We start from the raw sequence: 13,958 nt of genomic DNA, 5'->3' as shown, positions 1-13,958 counted from the left end.
AAAAAGGTTTTTTGTAATGTTTTCATTTTGTTTTCGGACCTCTTTGAATAATACAAAGTTGATACCAATTAAAACTAAAAGGGACCCATTTCATATGATAGTTTTGTGAATAAAAATGATATGAAATGGGGGGTTGTTGTAGAGCACAACAGTATGGTAAGGGCTGCTAGCTATTTTTTTGAACCTTTGTATTTACATCTATTTTCGCTTGGCCTTACCCTACTTTCATCTCTATGTATTCTCAAATTAAACCAACTACAAAATCAGAAACTTTGTTCTTGTGTGGTATCTCAAAATACTTTTCAAACATAAAATTACAACATACTATCACAAGGAGACTAATCATGGTTTAACAGATCAAACTTGACATCTTACATTAACAATTTCATTTTACGTGATGCAAGTCTCCTGCCCAGGCCTTGGAACCATGCCTAAAGGGATGTACTACATGGCCAGGGGTTTTCACTACCAATAAACTTAATTATAACTAATTATGAGAATAAGATAACATTGTTTATATACCAGATTGCTTAAATTAAAGATTAGCTTCCTGTATGAATTACAGTGCACTGATAGAAACAGAGATAGTTTCCAACAAAAAGCACCCAAAAAAGCAGCAAAAGTCATAGGATACACTTGTTTCGCTTCTTCGGTGTTGGTCTTTGAAGACCTCCACCACCATCATCACTTCCACATTCATCCTCCTGCACCCTAAGAGTTGCAGGTACCACTCTGCCCCTGTTCCTTGAAATCTCTCTGGTAGGAGTCTCTGTAGCCTTCTCAGAACAAGGAATCATAAGTGGATTGGTTCTGTGAGGCATCAACTCCTCACCACTTTCAACAGCTTCCATCATCAACTTCCAGTCTTTAAAATCAAACCGAAAAACAAATTGTCTGTAAGAAGCTTCTCTAGATGACATTTCTGTAGCTCTGGGAGCATTTTTGGGGACAACAAAATGTTTTCCATTTTCATCGATATTTATTTCAACTCTACCATCCTTTACTAGAAATGACAGCGCAAAGATGTTTTCCACTGTCTGGGAAAATGATATTCTATTTAGAACCAAATTCTCTAATCTGGCTTGCTTCTGTTTTCGCAAAATGTTAAATATGCTTGCCATATTCTTGTCTATTTATGATTTTTCATCTTCCGGGGACTCTTTCACTGCTTCAGGTCAAGTGCTTTCTGTCGGCTTAGTCTGTTTTCTCTGTACTATAACTTTCCTTTGCTTGGGTTCATTATCCATTGGTCCAAGCATAGTGCAAATTCCTGCCACATGCTGGAAAACAGAAGCAGCTAAAAGCCCAATATTTCTCCATGATATTTGGGTTTGATCATCATTTCCCTCCAAAGACCTGCTTCCATATGCCTGGTCACTATAGTTTCTTAGAATATCACTACTAATAAAATCAACTGGAGTATCACCATCATTGTTTTGTGATCTGTTAACAGTAGCGAGGAGTGTGGATGTGAGATCAAAGAGTGTATCAGCATCTGTAACTTGCTCACGAGGTCTCTAAACAAAATTGTGCAAGCTTTCCACTTTGCTAATTATAGCCTCAAATTTGCCAGATTCTGCTTTTAAAATATTTTCTCTCTCCTCAGCAATCGAAGTCTTGAGGGGATGATAATGGTACCTTAATATATAGTGTTGCACCATACTCTGATTGTTACCACTGCATGCAATAGCATCTTCTTTCTCTCTCGGGGGCTTACTGTGGCCTTGTTGTGATCCTTTTACCCCACGAGAGGAATCTTCCAGTGTTTGACTCAATGTTTCTTCCTCTTTAACTCTAGCTTGGGTACCAAGCCTTCTACCCATCCTTTCTATCACCTGCTTTTGGAGTTGATAGAAATGAAAATATTCAACCAAAGCTAGAAGGAAGGGCTTGAAATTGAGATTTCTGATTGAAGAACTGCCGTGAAATGGAAAGAGAGCAAGAAAAGATTTTCGTGTTGCATTGAAATGAGGGAGGGTAGGGAGTTGTGATTTCCCCTACCCTGAGAAGTTTGCTTTGTAATAGAAGAGGGATGAAGGCCCACTACAGTGGATATAAAGTCCCAAGACATATGCATTGTCAAATGAAATGCGTAGGTGCAGTGTGCCAATTAAGCGTGAGGATTGGGAGAAGTGACACATGTGGAAGAGTGGTCATATTATTGAAGAATTGTTTACACTGAGGAAGGACACCATTTGAATATGGTAAGAGTGTCAATTCTAACGTGGAGAGTTTCCAACACCACTTTCTCATCTACATGAGGGAGTTTACAATTTGTATATCTTTGTCTCAATCCCATGGTGAATATATTAGTGTGAGGATCCACTGTTTCATGATCCATATGTTGGATGATTTGCTGAACTTGAGCTTTATAAGGAAATCTCTTTAGATATCCAGAATGTCTTAGAAATTTATTTGAACAATTATTGTCTTACAACAATGTTTATTGATGATAAATTGCTTGGTAATGTACACATGCATAGAAGAGTGTGATGTTGGTTTGTGTTATATTCTTTCCACGACTAGCCCACGTAGTTAACCGGGGGGTTAGAGGGGGGGGGGGGGGCAGAGTCCCCCTTCATTGCGCCGATTATGTAGCGGGGGGGGGGTCACAGGGGGTTTGAGGCGTACCCGTAACCCCACTTTATGGGGTCCAGGGCAGCGCCTTGGAAAATTTTGGTTTTGGACCCTATGTTAGGATGGGCGAACACACCTATGGTTTTGTGCATGATTTTCACACATGTTTTTTTGGACGCGATGGTTTTCGGTCCATGGTATTGGACACGATGGTTTTTTGGTCCATGGTATTGGATGCTTCGACATGTATAAATATGTATTATAACATTGAAAGGAACATAATGAAAAATCCAGTTGGTAGTCCTGGTTTTGGGATCCAGGGGAAAATCTCTGTGTATATGTGTTTTATGTGTTATTCTCTCGCATTGTTTATTTTCTGTGTTTTAGAATTCGTATGCAGGTAATTTTTGTACGGGGTTAAAACCTACATTTGGTATTAGAGCAATTTTGGCTTCAAGGGGATGCCTTTGTTGCTGAGGGGTTTCGATTGGGCCTGTGGTAGACCCTGCTCAGTGGGAGATCTGCGAGATCGATTTTGGTGGTGAAAGAAGACAACGAGCAGTGGAAAGATAGAGATCGAGAAATTTAATGGTCAGAGTTTTGAGTTGTGGAAACTCAAGATGAAGGATCTGTTGGTGGATAAAGATTAGTGGATCACGGTAGATCTAGGTACTAAACCAACAAGAGTGTCCGATGAAGAATGGAAGAAGTTGGATCAGAAGGCAAAGAGCACAATACAATTGTGTGTCTCAGATTCAGTATTGTTGAATGTATCAGGGGAAGCTACGACGAAGGCTTTGTGGGACAAGTTAGGGGCTTTGTACCAATCTAAGTCTCTGGTGAATAAAATGTTCCTGCGGAAAAAGCTGTATAACCTGAGGATGAAAGATGGAGACTCGGTGACAGAGAATTTGAACGCATTTAATACTGTGGTAAGTCAATTAGCATATGTTGATATTAAAATTTCAGATGAAGATAAGTGCATCAGTTTGTTGTGTTCTCTACCAGATTCGTGGGATAGTTTGGTTATTGCAATAGGTAGCAATGCAACTGCCTTGCATTTTGATGAAATAGTCTCATCCTTGCTGATGGAAGAGATGAGACGAAAAAATATGGAGAGCCAGAATGGTGATGCCTTGTCTGTACGAGGATGGTCCCAAAAAAGAAACAAAAATAAGTCATCGAGTGGGAGATCTAAATCTAGAGGGAGATCTAAATCTCTAGGAAAACCTGTAAAGGTGGTGTGCTGGAAATGCGGAAAGGAAGGGCACTACAAAAGGGACTGTAAATCTAAAGTTCCCGATAAAGGAAAGGGATCTAACGATGCTCCTTCTGTAGAGGCGAAAACCACCTCAGATGAAGGTGGGGATGTGTACTTGGCTTCTTCAAGTACACATGTAGATCATGAGGCATGGTTGATTGACTCAGGTGCATCCTTTCACTTCACTCCCCATAGAGAGTGGTTCTGCGAGTATGAGAAATATGATGGTGGTGATGTCTTCTTAGGGGATGATAGGAAGGCTAGAATCATTGGTCGCAGAAAAGTAAAGTTGAAGTTGCAAGGTGGAAGGGTTAGAACACTTCCGGTTGTTCTGCATATCCCTGCATTGGTGAGAAATCTAATTTCTGTAAGCAAGCTGGATGATGCAGGTGTAAAAATAGTGTTCGAGAAGGATACATGTAAAATGGTTTGGGGAGCACTGGTATTGATGCGGGGAGTTCGAATTAGAACTCTGTACAAGCTGCAAGGTAGCATTGTGTTTGATGGGTGCAATAGTTTTGTGGTTCCTGAAAGTGGAGCAGAAAATCTAGTGGTCTCTAGAGAGAAGACCATGTTGTGGCATCAAAGGCTTGGACATATTGGAGAGAAGGGCCTTCGAATGCTTCATGGTAAAGGTATGAGTGATAGCTCTCTGGATTTTGATTTCTGTGAAAATTGTGTATATGGGAAGTAGAATCGGGTGAGTTTCCCCTCTGGTAGTAAGAGGCCGAAACAGATATTAGAACTTGTGCACAGTGATGTGTTTGGACCTATGAAGGTTCCATCACTGGGTAATTCTATGTACTATGTATCATTTATAGATGACTTCTCAAGGAATACATGGATACATTTCCTTAAGAAGAAATCTGAAGCCTTTGACAGGTTTAAAGAATTTAAGGCTCTCGTGGAAAATCAGACAGAGAAGAAGATAGAGGTGTTGAGGACAGATAATGGTGGAGAGTTTTGCAACATGAAGTTTGAATAATTCTGTAAGAAGTGTGGTATAGCACGACAGAAGACTACTCCATATACACCTCAGCAAAATGGAGTTGCAGGAATAATGAATAAGACGTTGATGGAAAGGGCAAGAAGCATGCTCAGTGGTGCCCGGTTAGGACATGATTTCTGGGCAGAGGCAGTGGATACTGCATGTTACCTGGTCAACAGGTCACCTTCATTAGCGTTGGAGGATAAGACTCCACAAGAGGTATGGACTGGTAAGAAACCCTCTCTTTCACATCTGAGGGTATTTGGATGTGATGCATATGTACATGTTCCAAAGGAGAAACAAACCAAGTTGGATAGTAAATCTGAAAAGTGCATCTTTATTGGGTATAAGGATGGTTTAAAGGGTTATAAGCTTTGGAACCCAGTCACACGGAAGGTTGTGTACAGCTGAGATGTGGTGTTCAGAGAGGTAAAAGATGTTATTAAACATGAAGTCCAACCAAAGGAACCTGAGAAGATAGAGTTTGAGGTTAAGGAGGAAGAGTTAGACTCTACAGCAGAGGAGGAATCAGAAGATGAAGAGCCACAAACTCCGGGTGTGAGAAGATCAGTTCGAGAAAGAAGGCAGCTAGAAAGGTATAGTCCATCTGCTTTTTGTTAAAATTTTTCTTTATCTATTACTGAAAATGATCCTAGAACTGTAAAGGAAGAAGTAGATTCAGAGGATGGAAAACTCTGGAAAGAGGCCATGGTTGATGAAATGGCATCTTTGCACAAAAATGAGGCTTGGGATCTGGTGGAGTTGCCGACTGGAAGGAAACCCATTGGCAACAAATGGGTGTTCAAGAAGAAGACAAATGCAGAAGGAAAGGTGGAGAAATACAAAGCTCGGTTGGTAGCAAAAGGTTATTCCCAGGTGCCGGGAATTGATTTTGGTGATATTTTTTCTCATGTTGCCAAGTTAACTTCTATTAGATTACTTTTATCTGTTGCTGCTACTTTTGATTTTGAGGTAGAACAGATGGATGTGAAGACAACATTTCTTCATGGGGATCTGGAAGAGGAAATATACATGAAGCAACCTGAAGGCTTTGTAGTTAAGGGTAAGAAAGAACTGGTATGCAAGTTAAAGAAGTCTCTGTATGGGTTAAAACAGTCACCAAGGATGTGGTATCAAAAATTTGATACATTTATACGGGGACTTGGCTTCACCAGAAGCAAAGCAGATCACTGTGTGTATTTTAAATTAATTGGTGACCGTGTTATTTATCTGGTCTTGTATGTGGATGATATGTTGCTGGTTGGAAATGACAAAGAAATTATCCACGATTTGAAGACCCAATTGTCCTCCAAATTCGACATGAAAGATCTTGGTGCTGCAAACTATATTTTGGGCATGGAAATTAAAAGAGATTGGGCAAAGAGGAAGCTCTGGTTAAACCAGAGGAAGTATGTCGAGACAATACTGCAGAGGTTTAATATGCAGGATAGTAAACCGGTGAAGGTTCCTATTCTTGTAGGTGTGAGGTTATCTACTGAACAGTGTCCCAAGACACAAGAAGAGCAAGAGGACATGTACCGTGTTCCATATGCAAGTGTAGTCGGTAGCCTGATGTATGCAATGGTCTGTACTAGACCAAACATTGCACATGTAGTGGGAGTATTGAGTAGGTTTATGTCAAAACCAGGGAAGGAGCACTGGACAATAGTGAAGCGGGTTTTCAGGTATTTGCGTGGCACTAGTGATTATGGTTTGTGCTACCAAGGAAGATCAGAATTTGATAGAATGTTGGATATTCATGGCTTTGTTGATGCAGACTGGGTTGGGGATCTGGATCAAAGAAGATCTACAAGTGGGTACGTGTTTAACCTATTTGGAGGTGCAGTTAGTTGGATGAGTAAGAAACAATCTGTAGTGGCACTATCAACTACAGAGGCAGAATACATGGCAGCCACTCATGCAAGCAAGGAAGCAGTTTGGTTGCAGAGATTGTGTTCAAGTATGGGGTTAGTACAGGGAGCTATAAGGATAGACTGTGACAGCCAAAGTGCAATTTTCTTGGCAAAGAACCCCGCATATCATTCAAAGACAAAGCACATTGATGTTCAGTATCACTTTGTGAGGGATATGATAGAAGACAAAAAGGTGTTGCTAGTAAAGGTGGACACTTTGAAGAATATTGTAGATGCATTGACAAAATCTGTGAGCTCTGAGAAGTTCTCTTGGTGTAGAGAGACAATGGGAATTTCAGGGCTGGAAAAATGACTAAGCTCTCTTGTGGCCCCCTGTGGAAAGAAAACAACAAGTGGGAGAATGTTGGGTTGTGTTATATTCTTTCCATGACTAGCCCACGTAGTTAACCGGGGGGTTAGAGTGGGGGGGGGGGGGGGGAGCCCCCCTTTGTTGCGCCGATTGTGTAGCGGGGGGGGGCCCTTTGTTGCGCCGATTGTGTAGCGGGGGGGGGGGGGGGGTGTTATAGACATATTTGGGCACTTCAACCCCAAGCTTATATGTCGATAAAATAGGGCTCATCAACCTCTAAAAGAGTTGTTTCATACCCTAAAAGAACATAGTCATCTGATTACATCATTCCCCAAAAGTTCCACCTAAGAAACCATCCAGAAATGGCCTAAATTGAACCATACTGACTACTCCACTGGCAAAGTGCGATGCATACTGAATGGTACACTGCTAGGGTGCAATGCATACTGATGAGGCCTTCTATAGGGTGCGATGGGCGAGCATGGACAAATTTCTGAGACAGTTTGCTAGGCGGTTGCTCATGGAATCTTCTAGAAACTTCTCCTAAGCCATTTGCCTCTCTGAATTTGCCCAGGGATGAGTAAGAGATCCAAGAAATCTCCAAGTGGAACCAATTGTAACAAGTGGAATGACACTAATCAAACCCCATGGATGACTCACACCCTTGCACACATCTATAAATGGATCCCTCATCTAAGAGATCTAGAGGCTGGAATATTGTGAATTGCAAGGAAGTGCTAATAGTTTGTAATTGAGGAAAGAGCATTGTATTGTTGGTGTGATCTTGCTATTTCATGAGGTGAAGAGGGATTGAAGCTGGGAGGATGATGCTGGATTAGACAACTGGGTTGTAATTCTCCCTTCTATTAATAAAGTTCTTCAAGTTTTCTTCCATATGATTGTGCAATTGTGAATGTTATCATTTGTGAATGCTATCATTTGTTCATTATATATCTGATTCTGTAATGTTTATGTTGTAATAGATCACGATGCTTTAACGGTTCTTTGTTGCTGTACTTGTGCAGGTACTCTCCAAGCGGGTTAAGTATGGGGAGGAGTTGCAAGCTCTGTCAAGGGGGAGAGAGATCAAGCAATGGATTAAGCGGAAGTTCCAGGTTGGTTCCATTATCTTTCTCTTATCTGTTACACATAGAAGAAATCATTGGATTGCTTTAAACTGTTGTTTCTAGGGTAGCTGCCAAACCTAGAGGGCTAGTTGTTCGACAAGACACTAGTTTTCCCAGAAACAAATTGGCGACTCCACTGGGGATGAACAGATGTTTGTTTGTTGTTATTGTTTGTTTTATAAACTATAGACAAAGCCTGAAGTCAGCCAGGTAGCCTTCGAACTGCTCTTGCTCTGCAATTGCATAGTAGATGAATGCTACTTCAGTCAATCTCTGGTTTAGTTTATGAATTAAACATTTGACTTGCAAGCACATCTAGATGCCCTTTTGGTAGCTCAGTAACCTCTCAAGACATTCCTTAATACTTTGCTCTTTACTGTTCATCAAAGCTTAGCTTAACTCATTGAAAACAGTTGCACATCTGAGCCAAAACCCACTTCAATTGCGCTCCCTGGACCATCGCACTGTCTTCCACTATAACCCAGTATGCATCGCACCTCCCAAGTGTAGTAAGTGCGATGCATCCCTGTTTCTGTGAAGCCCAGGTGTGATGACTGATTGAACCCTTTTTCCATTCTAGAAATTAGGGGTTTTTTGACCTTGTTTTCAATTTTGTTTAGTTGTTTTGCTGCTTATGAACAATGCCTCCTTACTGAATCCCACTTGCATCACATAGATCAGCCTCTATTAGATTAGGATTAGTGAATGTTTTTGTGTATTTGTTCATCATTTACAATCCCTTGTTGAAAAGTTGTTTAAATCGATTTGTCGCTTTGGTACAAAAGTGTTGTAATTGTTGTTTTGTGTCGAAAAGAGAAGTGTCATGAATTCTTCCTTCCCTGGATAGTCGATTGAACTTTTCTTCATGTATTTGGTTTGATTTGTTTATATTCGAAGTGTCAAAAGCATTTTTTTTATTCAAAATTGAAAAGTGTCATGGAGTCTTCCTTTCTCTTTTGAAAAAGAAATTGTCGAAAATGTCACTTTGAGTAAAATATTTCAGATCTTTGCTACATTTAGTTTTCCTTTTTGGCATTTTTCACATTAAGGAGAACGAAAACAAATACATGCATTTGCATTTAGCATTTTTAGTTTGTGTGCGAAAAAATTATTTAGGAAAATGCACTAGTGTGTGCTCTTTGCTCTTTGTTTGAAAGAATTGTAATCTTCTTTCCATAGTAGCTAGGATTTTCATTGCTCAAAATAAACAAAGATTGTTTATCATTGTAGATTGCATTTTAGGAATTTCAAATCATCATCATGCGGTGAACCATTGAAAGGAAAACTCTAAACAAGATCAACTTTAAAATAAATTTCAATGAACCTAACAATGCTTTGGAACTTAACACAACACATCTAGAGGTCTAGGGTAGAGACGTGTTCTGGTGTCATTAAAACTAGTGGCTATCATTTTCATTGAAGGTTGGGTGATTCCTGATCCTTGATATGACAAGTGCTAGCACGGACTTGTGTTCCCCGTACCGTCAAGTATATATTGGGAAACCATAATAGGCTTATATCCTTTATCCATAGGAAACTGAGTCTGCTGCCTTATTGATCGCAATGCACTGAACACAACATTCGGGAAGATTGACTGCCGTACATAAGTCCTTGGTAATTTCTCTTTAATTTATCACCAAGGTGTATATTGTATTTTTGTGATTGGTTTGGTAATCCCTCTGTCTAGATTTTCCAGAGTAGTCACTTTCGTTCCTTTTCGACTCTTTAAAAGAAAAGGTCCATCTGAGCACTTGTCCTTTCAGGCTCATTAAAAATCGAAGGAGACTAGAGTCATCTTTAGCTTTTTCTCGACTCTTAAAAATTGAAAAAGCAAAGTTGTGTCAAAGCATCTTTAAAATTAATTGAATTTGGAATAACATCCCTATTCCTTAGTTGATCTTAGGTTGAGATATATGGAGACAAATCTAGAGTCCACCAATCAAGGAATCCATTTTGAGGGGAATCCTGGTCTTTTTCCTTCTTTCGGAAATATTGGTGCTCCTTACATGGCTACATTATCCCTTCCGGGACTTACCATTGGCCTGCCAGTATGGCTGTTTTCAACCTCTGTGGTTCAAAATGCTGTGATTTCTCCGCAATCGAATCAACCACCAGTTGACCCTGAAATTGACCCTTCGCCTTCTTCCTTGCTTGTTTTTCCCTCCCATTCTTCCTCTTCACTTGGTGAAAGTAGTGATATTAGTAACCAGGTGGCTGAGAAGAAGAAGAAAGGGAAGGAGAAGAAGAAGAAGCCAATTCAGCAAGGGGGCAACAAAGCAACCATTGCTTTGAATGCATCATCTGATGGAAATCCGCCCATTAAACTTCCCAAACCCAAATTTCCATGCATAATTTGTGCGGGAGACCATTTTCATTGAGATTGTCCTTGCTTTCCTCAGATCTTGAGAGAATGGTCTCCCCGTTCACACCATCCCGTGTCATCAACTTTTGGAGATCATGTTGGTAACACACCTTCAACTAGTGATAGTAAAGTTCATGGACAGAGGAGAAAGGTTAAGTTTCCATGTAAGTTATGTGAAGGTAACCATTCCCTTCACCTTTGTCCCTTTTTGGATGAAGCCAAAAGAGTGTTGGATAACTGTCCTACTTCACCACAACGACTCCCTTCTGGTTACAAGAAAATCTCCCTAAGTCCTTTACTAGTTGAAAAACCGACTGACTTAAATCAACCGTCGGTCAAAACCACTCTCTCTAAAAGTGAATCCTATGTGTCTATACCTGACCAAAATCAACAAGTTGAGGTAACAGTTGACCCAATTTCACCTTCAGCTAATCGTACCTTTCCCAAAGAGAGTGAGAATGATACCGTTCAAATTATTTTGTTACTTTAGATTCTAATGAACTTGGGGGCAATCCGCCTGTTCCTTCACGACTGGAGGAAAACCCCCCAGTTCTCATAACTCAAGGGGTTAATTCACCCATTTATTCGGTACCCCCTCCAAGTAGTCTAGTCACTTCCTTTGATTGGAATCGACTGGCAAGATCCCACCTTCCTTCTTATGTACCTTTCCGGATCATAGTACAAGTTTGTAAAATGATCATGTCTGGCACTATTATAGATGAAGGTGCATCAATGAGTATCCTTTCCTCAACTACTTGGAAAGCGCTTGGTTCGCCACTGCTTATGCCTGTTACACAGAATCTATTAGGCTTTAACAAAGGAACCAGTCAACCATTAGGGATCCTTCCTAAGTTACCTATCACTTTGGGAGGGAAAACCGTTCATCTGAACGTGATGATAGTCCCAGGACCGTTAGATTACAATTTACTTCTTGGGCATGACTATGTTTATAACAGGGAAGCCATTGTTTCAACACTCTTCCGAGTGATGCGTTTCCCGCATAAAGGCAAGATTATCACTGTTGATCAGCTTTCATTTCCCGATTCAAGCATAGCTCCAAGTCAATCATCATCCCTAAATGGTCCTTTTACGTCAACGGTATCACTTGAACCTTCATTCCATCCACCTGATAGCCAGGAGTAATCTGGTGAATGTAATGAAGCTTTGGGGGGCATGCACCTAGTTGTAAAGATGAGTTTCCCTGTAGGTTATGAGATTGGTCTGTCACACCATTCACCTCTATCTATTCTGGACGTAGCCGACCTACTTCACCGCAGTGACTTCCTTGGTCTGTCACACCATTCACCTTTGTCTATTCTGGACGAAGCCATCCCGCTTCACCGCAGTGACTTCCATTTGGTTACAAGATACTCTCTTTTTCATCATGCTGGGGGCATGCAAACCTTTTCTCCAAGCATAGTTTTGTCATTTCGATCTTGTGTAAAAATGAAACTGACTTCAAGCATAGTTTCTCGTTTCAAGCTTGTGTAAAAATGAAACTGAATCCAAGCATAGTTCCCCCATGGTTCAAGCTTGTCAAAAAATGAACCCATTTACAAGTAATTAACCTTTGTGATTGCCATTCTATCAGCCTTTGAGCCTTGGTTGTGTACATCCCATCACCACCATTCCTTTGGCTGATCATACGCTTCCACTTGGTTGTTTTACCATTTTTGAGGAACAGTTGCAATGAGTGGTCTTATTAGCCAACCTCTTCACAGAAATCAACATGTTTTGAGAAGTTCCAAATTCACCGGAACTAGTTGCTACCTTAGACACCACTCGTTCCTCAAAATCGAGTCCCCTTTAAACCCTTTTTAGACTCGTTAAATATGAAAAGATTGTCGAGTGCTTGTCTTTTTCAACTCGTTAAAGTGATTGGAAAAGTCATCCCTCTTGTATTATTTTATACTTTTTCGGAACCAAGGGATTATCTTACAAAAAATTTGAGCACTTGTCTTTTTCAGCTCATTAAAGTGATTAGAAAAGTCATCCCTTTTGTATTATTTTATCCTTTTTCAAACCTAAGGGATTATTTTACGAAAAAGAACTTATGGAGTTTTTTTTTCATCCCTTTTCAAACTCTCTAAACATGAAAAGGACTGAGTTATCCTTGTCGTTAAACTTGTTAAAACAATAGTGACAAACTTGTCCATTCTAGACGAGACCGAGTTTCACTGTCGCTAGACTCGTTAAAACATAGCGACAGGTTTGCCTGCAAGGCGAATTATAGAACAAGCATATTTTATCCTCCTCAAGCTTGACAAAAATAAAGAGGTACTGGTTAGCAATGACTGGGGAAAAAGGGAAAAAACTTGAAGAATTTATGGTAGTAGGTCGCTCTTGAACATGGCACTTTCACTTCATCTCCATTATTGAGTTGGGTTGGGTTATTCCATTCACCGGTCATCGCACCATTGGTCTTTCATACCATCCATCTTTTGGGGTTAACGCTGCCAATTCATCTTAGTGTCGCCGACATGTTCAAGAGAAGTCATTCAGTTGAGAAACCACCATCCAGTTAATGTCTCATCCACTACAATACCTCCAACCTTCATTTTTTCATGACCGCCATTCCTGAACCTTGTGTCATTAGTTCATTTTCACCTCCCGAAATCATTTTCTTTGTTTCGTGTCATAGATGTGGGATACATTTAGGCCCTCCTACGAAGAGCCACTTCTTGTCGACATCAACTTATTATCCAAGAAGTTGGCTTAGAAACATTCCAGTGCTTTGAAGCTTGCATACATCAATGGCAAGTTTCTCACTTCCGGCAACAGGTTGACATCAATGGCCTTCGATCGAAAGATTTTGCGTGGTGTTCGACATCGGATCATATATTCACACCACGTGAATTGTACTATAGTACCTTGAGGGTCATTATCATTATCGGTGATTCCTCTCGTGCCTGTTAACAACTTACATCATTGGCTGGTAATTAAGGGATGTCTTTCCATGTTCAACTTCAGAACATCTCTTCACATGGATTGACTTGTACATCAGGCGAAGATTGAACGAGTTTGAAGACCTCGGATCTAGTTTCATCCATCCGGGCTGCGATATATTCAGGGATATAAAAACATCAAATGTAGGAAGGCTCTACACAGATGGTCATCCTACCTATGGATGATGGCTCTATATCTGAAGAATCATTAGTCTGTATCCGCAGACGACTATCTGATCTATGTACATGAAATGAATTTATAAAGTTGAGCATGGGAGTGCCTCCCTCAGCTAGATCATGAAATTATATTATAATGATGTATTGTATTGTAACTTATGCAGGTCACCTTCCAGTTCGAAACTTCGGATCCTCATGATAAAGCATTCACTCGACATCAATATTTGCGAGTTCATGCTTTAGGGGGCAACTATTATAGACATATTTTGGCACTTCAACCCTAAGCTTATATGTCGAT

At 40.3% G+C, this 13,958-nt stretch overlaps 1 pseudogene; it reads right to left on the bottom strand.

Moving 5' to 3' along the window:
• Window positions 1-623: 623 nt before the first annotated feature.
• LOC149234830 (non-structural maintenance of chromosomes element 4 homolog A pseudogene) overlaps window positions 624-13,958 on the bottom strand; it is a 169,090-nt pseudogene continuing 155,755 nt past the window's right edge.

This window comes from Pinus tabuliformis, chromosome 8, assembly GCF_031772625.1.
Source record: "Pinus tabuliformis cultivar Carrire ecotype Pingquan chromosome 8, CPIR1, whole genome shotgun sequence".
Taxonomy (NCBI): Eukaryota; Viridiplantae; Streptophyta; class Pinopsida; order Pinales; family Pinaceae; genus Pinus; species Pinus tabuliformis.
Note: the sequence above shows the minus strand (reverse complement) of the source record. Positions and strands in the feature narration are given on the sequence as shown.